Source organism: Jaculus jaculus, chromosome X, assembly GCF_020740685.1.
Source record: "Jaculus jaculus isolate mJacJac1 chromosome X, mJacJac1.mat.Y.cur, whole genome shotgun sequence".
Lineage (NCBI taxonomy): Eukaryota > Metazoa > Chordata > Mammalia > Rodentia > Dipodidae > Jaculus > Jaculus jaculus.
This window is the reverse complement of record NC_059125.1, coordinates 68,077,640-68,086,440: the sequence shown is the minus strand read 5'-3', so window position 1 is coordinate 68,086,440 and position 8,801 is coordinate 68,077,640. Positions and strand designations below refer to the sequence as shown.

At 39.0% G+C, this 8,801-nt stretch overlaps 1 non-coding gene across 1 annotated transcript; it reads left to right on the top strand.

The window, feature by feature from the left end:
* The first annotated feature begins 259 nt into the window (after positions 1–259).
* Positions 260–362, top strand: LOC123456822. Its single transcript, XR_006634700.1, has one exon. It is a non-coding gene; the product is annotated as a U6 spliceosomal RNA (small nuclear RNA).
* The last annotated feature ends 8,439 nt before the right edge of the window (positions 363–8,801 follow it).

Below are 8,801 nucleotides of genomic sequence, written 5' to 3'. Positions count from 1 at the left end.
GATCACCATGAATTCGACACCACCCTGGGACTACAGAGTGAATTCCAGGTCAGCCTGGACTAGAGCGAAACCCTACCTCAGGAAAAAAAAAAAAAAGTTTTGCCGGGCATGGTGGCACATTCCTTTAATTCTAGCACTCGGGAGGCAGAGGTAGGATGATTGCCGTGAGTTTGAGGCCACCCTGAGACTACATAGTGAATTCTAGGCCAGCCTGGGGTAGGGCAAGACTCTACCTCAAAAAAGCAAAAACAAATTGCCCTTGCTTTGGCAGCATATATACTAAAATTGGAATGATACAGAGAAGATTAGCATGGCCCCTGTTCAAGGATGACATGAAAATTCGTGAAGTGGTCTATATATATACACTTCAGATTTCAGCTATAATATAGAAAGAATATGGAAGTTATCATTCCCAATCATACAAGAAAAATCTCGATAATTGGAAAATCATTAGATAACTAATGCCATAAGGGGAACAACAACTCCAGAAATCTTGGCAATCTAGAGATTCATAAAAATTCTGTCAGAGCCACATGTTGGGTCATGATATGGAGACATTTATCTTACCCATAACTGTGGGCTAACTCCACAATGCATGACCCATATACCTCAACAAGGAGGGGCCAAGGGGAGGGGGTAGATCAAAGATGAGCCTCATAATGGTACCAAACTGACTGTATTTGCTGAATACAAAACTAATTAAAGAAAAAATTACTGCTTGGAAAACATTAAAAATCAAATCAAAATAAATGCTGGTGAGGCTGTGGAAAAATAGGAACCCTAATCCACTATTGGTAGGAATGTAACATGGTACAACCAATTTGGAAATCAATATGGAGACTCCTAAAAAAGCTGACTATAGAGTTACCAACAGACCCACTTATTCCCTTACTGGGCATGTACCCTAAAAGCTTCATACCTCAGTCCAGAGATGTTTGCTCAACCATGTTTATAAGCTGCCCAATTCATAATAGCTAAGAGCTGGAATCAACCCAGATGTCCATCATTAGACGGATGGATAAATAAGATGTGGTAGAACTATACTATGGAATTCTACACAGCAGTAAGGAAAAACAACACAATGAAATTTGAAGAAAAATGGTCAAACCTGGAACAGATCATTCTCAGTGAACTCACCCAATCAAAGAAAGATAATTGCCGCATAGTCTCACTCATCTACAGCTCCTAACCTGAATCTACCCAAGATGCTTACATACCTAGCAAGCATCTTGAGGAACAGACAATAGGGTGGGTGGGGAGGGAAGGGAGGGTAAGGGAAAGGGTACGGAACACAAATCTGGACCCAAACGACAATGCTACCATAAAATTATACATCCTAAAAGTCAGACCAAATGTTTGAACCTTCACTAGTCCCCTATAGGGAACACCACAAAGCCCTGGGGAGCATACAATGAAGGCTGACCTTAATCTCCTGTTTTTGTTTCTCTTTCTCTCTCTCACTTTCCCACTTCTCTCTCACCTCTCTATCTCTTTTATACTACTTATCTTTTTATTCCCTCTCTTCTTGGGCGCTGACCTGTAACTCCTAGTACCAGAAGGTGGCTATCATCCACAGTGAGCTCTTGATCAGAGAGACCTACAAGGTTCCCCAAAAGAAGACAGATTTCTGTCAGAGTACTTGATGACCACCAGAGGTTAGTGGTAAGACCCTACTGCTGAAGACACCACATGCTGTTGGCACACAACAAGAAGTGACATGGCTGAAAGCTGAAAGAGAGTCAGTCTCCAGACAGCACGTCTAGTACCAGAAGTTGCTACATGAGCAACTAGGGAAAAATGACCAATATCCATCCAAGCAACTCATGGTCCAACCTACTTAGCAGCAAACAACTTGGTGTGATACTCACATAAGTACAACAGTGGCGCTCATCCAGGGTGGGAAACCAACTGCTCTTGATTTGGCTAACTGATCATGCTTAATGGAATGGAACACAGCTAGAGCTGGAAAACAAGTCAGAACCATATCCAAAAATGAGCCCACTCTCCATTATTAAGCTTCTACCAATTGTGCACTAGAAGAGGGCCTACACCTATTAAATTTGCTATGAAAATAATGGTTATCCTATTTATCTGGTGCTAACTTTACTCTCCATAGGAGAATCTGCTTCTCTTTTTCAGATACACACAGACCCTAAAGAGATAACCACCCCATCATACCTCAAAACAGCCCCAGCTGAAACTAAAAATAATTGGGGATGCCAGGGCTCTTGGCTAGTTTCCATGAGCCTGGATAAGATACTAACCAGTTTGCAATCTTTGACTTTCTTGTTTAAGATGTTATCAGAATGTCTGTGGGGCAAGAGGTTCACGAGTTAAGCAGAAACAGGGGAAACCAAGGGGAAAGAAGAATATTGTGCAAGATTTCTCAGAGAATAGAAGCGACATGAACAAATTGCTATGTTTTGCTTGCAAAAAATATAATGTATTGTCAAAATATAAATAAAGAAGCAGAGTTTTGCTCTTAAAAAATAAATAAATAAAAGAAGAAAAAAATGATTGGGGAAACAAGCAAGAGTGCTATCTTCTTTGTGAACCTGGTACCAGCACAAGGATGAAGAAGATAGATACAGAGAACAATCAACTCCTACCATACCAGATATCCAGAGACACAGGGGCTCCCAAGACCTCATCACTGAAGCAGATCTAAAATGAATGCAACATGGCTCAGGGAAATTTGCAGAAGAGGGGGAAGAAAGAATGTTAGAGGCACACATTGGGTAATGATACACAGAAACATTTCCTCCTACCCATAACTGATGTCTAACCCCACAATGCACGACACATATACCCCAACAAGATGGGTCTCTGTGGAGTGGGGGGGGGGGACAGGGAGAATGCTAAAAATGGTACCAACTTAAATGTATTAATTGAGTACAAAACTAATAAAAAATTGCTGTTTTCAGAATTTTATTTATAATTGACTTATAGAAAGAGTTAAAATGTAAAAATCCAAAATTGAAAATGTTAGATAGGTTAAGATTCTAATTATATTTCAATCTGGAAGAGTCAAAATTATAGAGATGGTAAATATAAATAGGAGAAGTACAGAGGACTTTTAGGGCCATGAAAATGCTCTGTATTATATAGTAATAGTGGATACATGACACTGTACATTTGCCAAAACACATAGGCCTTTATAGCATAATGAGTATACTTTAATAGGTAAATTTTGAATATCATTTAGGAAATTGAGTGATCCAAAACTAACTGTGTAAAATGTATGACTCAAACTCACTGATGTAGAGGGGGAGGGATTGCAAACCCAAGTAACTTTGGAAAAATGTGGAGTTGGTATGACTAATAGTAAAGGAAACTATACCAACACTACATTCTAACTGATAAAATGGTTTGCTCATGGTTACCAACTCTGAAACCACTATATATACATACTTGAATGTAACAAATAAGTGCCCATAGTTGATAAGAATCAGGTCTCTTAGCATTGTAGTGAGAATTTACATATAAGCAAAGAAAAGACATATAACTTACTTACCAGTTAAAAACATAGGCTATGAAGATGGCTCAGTCAGTAAAGTGCTTGGTAGACAAGCATAAAGATGTGAGTTTGGATCCCTATCACCCACATAAAATCTGGGTGTGGTGGAGTGTACCAGTAATCCTAGTATTGGGGAAGTGGAACCAAGAAGATCTTAGGGGAACCTAGCCAGTTAGTCTAGCTGAATTTGCGAGTTCCAGGAGTGAGATCCCTTGTCTCAAAAATAAGGTAGAGACTGATTAAAGAAGAAATTCTATTTTGACCTCTGTCCTCCACACAGATGTGCACACATGCAGTCATAAACACATGCACACACACATCCCTCCACACAGAAAACACTAAAAAACTAAATGAAAGACATCAAATAAATACTAGAAATATCAATAAAATGTGATTTTAAATAACATGCTAATATTTCCTCAATTGTAAAAGATTACTATACTGATGTAAGATACTTTTAGTAAAAGAAAATGATGTGTAGGGCTATTGTACTATCACCAAGATTTCTGAGGATCTTGAACTGATCTATAAAAATTTCATTCAAGATAAAAGAAAATAATAAAGGCATTTTTATGACATTGAAAGTATCATTAAAGCCTAGAGTGACATTGCTTGAAAGTAAGTCCCTTACAAAATAAGAATCTTGCTATTCATCCTTGCTGTGTTTTTTCCAAATCTGCTGCCTGGGCCCACCATGGGTCCTAAATATTTGAAGCCTTATCTTGCCCTGGAATTGTCCCCATGAAAGGCTTTTATCCTGATTAAAACTCTAATTTCATAGAGAGAAGGTAGAAAATAGGAGTTTAAAATGGAATTTTAATCACCAAGAGGAATTATTAAAGTATTTTTATTTCAGCCTCAATTCTTTCATGTTGTCCCCTCCCACCTCATGTTCCCTCTTAGTGAGCAGAACACCTGGCTGCATCACTATAGCAACCAGCAGCTAGGACCAATTAAGTTATAGCTATGTAATTAGACACCTAAGTTGATTATAGAGCCCATAATACTGAATGGAGAAGACAGGCTGACAGGAAGGAAAATAAGGCACATTTTAGATAAAGAGAAGTGGACAGATCAATAGCTGATTTGACAACCATCCTCTACCCTGACTCCATGGGAGCCATGTGCTTAGGTGTTAACATCCTGTGTGCCTTCAAATATCCAGGCAGGTGGAGGCACCAGGCCCATTCAAAAATGATCATAGATGATTTCTGCCCTATATCCCATTGTACTCTTGCCACCCAAGTGTAAGCATATTCACCAAGAGATTTAATTCCTCAGATATATGCCGGGTGTCAGAAGCAGTGTTAGGCCACTAGCAAATTCTTTTTATGGAGCCTAGCCCTCCAGCTAGGTGGGGCCTTGGCATAGTCAACAGCAGTCCATGAATCACTCACAGCTCTACTACAACAGTCTGTGATCTAAGACTGGTATTATCTTCAGGCTAGATCTCAATTTTTCCATTTTTTTACTCATTATTCTGTGATTCTAATATCCCATAAATGAAACCAGGTCCTCCTACAATCCCTTGTACCTTCCCTAAACCTGCATGTTGACCAAAGAACACCATCAACAAAAAAGCCAGAGTGCTAATTAAGTAAATTAATTTTGGGTGAATAATAGATGCTTATATAGTAAAACCAAGATACCAAGTGTGGTAGTTTGAATGGATATCCCCCAATACATTCAAGAGTTTTATTCAAGCTTATAATTTGGTGTCACTATGGGTGAATTCTAGGGTCTAGCCCTAAGACATGGGGGAAGATCTGGAATTACAGTCTAAAAGTATGTAGAGTATTTAAACTCTGCCTGTGGATCCTGGAATGTGTTTGCTTGTAATGGTGGTGGTAGTTTTTCTTTCTTTCTGCATGGATCTCTGTAAAAGGGACCAGCTTCTTCTGCCATCATGGAGCCTCCCTTGGATCTGTAAGCTTCAAATAAATCCCATTCCTCCCATAAACTGTGCCTGGTTTGGAAGTTCATCCCAGCAAAGTAAAGCTGTCTGCTACAGAATTGGTACCATGAATGGGGTGTTGCTGTGCAATGAATTTGATCATGTGGATTTTGGTCTTTTGGAACTTTTGTATTGGAGGAATGGCAATGGACTTGGTACTTGCAACTGAATATTCCTTCCATAATGGTAAGCCAAGTTTTATGGACTATTCTGTTGAGAATTCGAAAATGCTAAGTACAGAGAGAACAGTATTCGGAGGCTTTGCTTATGAACTTACAAATAGGAAAAAAAGATTCCAAAAAACTTTGTTGGAACCAGGCTACTGGCACAAGGGCTGGCTACATTCTGCTGCCCATTCCCAGAAAGTTTGAGCAAGGTTAAGTTTGTAATAGAATGATGTGCTTGACTAAAGATATGAAACTGAAAATTTTAAATTTAAAGTTGAAAAATTAAACAAGTTTAAAATTATAGGTACTGAAACTGGTTGCCGAAGATGCTATTGTCAAATACTTTAGTATTTGGAAGGAAGATTGCCCAACTGCTTTACAATGAAACAATAGAAATGATGCCTGAGGAAAGGGTGAATAGTAGAAATGAAAACTCTTTTGAAAGAACTTAATTAAAAGGAAGGAACCTGCTTCTTAAGGTTACAATTACTTTAGTGCCTACATTAAGAATACAACTGTGTCCTACACACCTGGTATTGCTTGTGGAAGCATGGAAAATGCATGGAGTGGGTCATGACAGGCACATGGTTTCAGGAGCCACTGCTGAGAAGCAGCATATAGGCAGTCTGTGATGATCCTTATATGCTAGTGTAGCTGGTGGAAGATGGATCTTGGTTTACATGGAGACCCAAAGATGTTTTGGATATATCAGGATTGTGAAAGGGCTACCATGGAATCCTGTTGGCTCAGGATGGAAGTTTTCCCTGGCTAGTTAGCCAGCTGGAGAGGTGAAATTGAAAAATCCAGAGACTGTTAGTCAGTGGTTATGATATCAGACTTGAAATAAAGATGTATGATATTTGCTTGGTGGTTATAGAGTTTGCATTGTTCTAGTCTATTCTTGTTATACCTTATAATAGTTGGAAATGTTTACTCTGTGCCTTTATATGTTGGAAGTATGTTATTTGTTTGATTTTACAGTACTCACAGTTAAAAGAGAGTCTTGAATCTCAGATGATACTTGGGAGTTTGAAGCTATCTTAAGTTGTTAAAGACTGTGGGACCTTTAAAACTTGACTAAATAAAATTTACAATGTGAGATGGCTATAAATCTATTCGTTGCCAGGGGTAGGATGTGGTAATTTGAATGGATATCCCCCAATAGATTCAATAGTTTTATTCTAGCTTGTAACTTGGTGTCACTGTTGGTGGATCCTAGGATCCAGCCCTAAGGTGTGGAGTTGTTTCTGGAATTCTAGCCTAAAGATATGCAGAGTATTTGAACTCTCCTTGGGGTTCCAGGAGTGTTCTTGCTTATGGTGCAGGTGTTAGTATGTCCCTGTGTGTGGACCTGTGAGAGGGGGCCAACTTCTGTCATTATGGAAATTCTCCTGGAAATTTAAGCTTTAATAAATGCCATTCCTCCCATAAACTGTGCCTGGTTTGAAAGTTATTCCCAGCAATGTGAAGCTGTCTACTATACTATGGAAATATGACTTTATGTAGGTATGGTTAATATGATATAATTTTAGGATGAAGTTGCAATTTCTCACTTTTGCCGCCTACATATCTGACAGGATTAATATTTAGAATATACAAAGAACTCAAATAATTAAATATTAAGGAAATAAAATCTCAATAAAAATTGGCTATAGAACTGAACAGAGTTTTGCAAAGAAGAAATGCAAATGTCTAATAAATATTTTAAAAGTTTTCAACATCTTTAGCTTCCAGGAAAATGCCAGTTCAAACTACTTTGGGATTTCATCTTACTTGGGTCAGAATGGCTATGATAAAACATATGACAACAAATGCTGGCCAGGGTGTTGGGAATGAGGAGCCCTAGATTCACTATTGGTGGATGTGTTAGATCATGTAGCCACTATGAAAATCAGTGTGGTTTCTCAAAAACCTAAAAATAAAACTACCCTATGACCAGCTATACCACTTCTGCACATATACCCTAAAGGCTTTACATTTGACTTCAGAGATATTGCTCAGCCATGTTTATTGACCCTCTATTCACAATAGCTTGGAAATGGAATCAGCCTAGATAGCCTTAAACTGAGGAATGGATTATAAAGATGCACTACATATACACAATGGAGTTTTATTCAGCTTTAAAGAAAAAATGAAATTATTAAGTGTTCAGGATAATGTATAGAACTGGAAAAGGAGATCATGAGTGACATAACACAGGCTCAGAAACATCAATTCTGTAAGTTCTCCTTTATATATGGATCCTAGCTTTTAATAGCTATAGATGAGAATAAGAATCTATAGAATCCCCCGGGCGTTGTGGCACACACCTTTAATCCCAGCACTCGGGAGGCAGAGGTAGGAGGATTGCCATGAGCTCAAGGCCACCCTGAGATGACAGAGTTAATTCCAGGTCAGCCTGGACCAGAGTGAGACCCTACCTCGAAAAAACCAAAAAAAAAAGAATCTATAGAATCCAAGAAACTAGAAAGGAGCTATGGCTATAAAAGTAGGGGGATAATAGTGGGAGGAAAGGTTTAAGCAAGGTTAGGGGCAGAGGATGAAAGATAGACAGAGGTGGTGGGAGGATGAACCAAAACTAACAAGATGTGACTATACCATATGGAAGCCTACTACTTGATAAGCTAATGAAAATATAAATTTAAAAAAATTGTTTGATCAAAGCTCTGCTACATGAGTTGATAAAGCTATTGCCAGAAGCCATAGGTTCTTTTTTTTTAAAATTTATTTATTTGAGAGCGACAGACACAGAGAGAAAGACAGATAGAGGGAGAGAGAGAGAATGGGCGCGCCAGGGCTTCCAGCCTCTGCAAATGAACTCCAGACGCGTGCGCCCCCTTGTGCATCTGGCTAACGTGGGACCTGGGAAACCGAGCCTCAAACCGGGGTCCTTAGGCTTCACAGGCAAGCGCTTAACCGCTAAGCCATCTCTCCAGCCCGAGAAGCCATAGGTTCTAAATAGTACATTCCATTGCTGATGATGAGTTGTTGGTTGGGAAGGCTACATATCCCTCTAAAACAATATAGGCTATTATCATTGCTCTTGTTTGCTCACCAAAATGAGATGGTAAGTATCTTTCACAGAATGTAGCTTCCTTCCTCCCAACCAGCTTTCTTTGTACCAGAAGGTGTTATGGAAGCTGGCCAGCTGCTGGATGGAGAA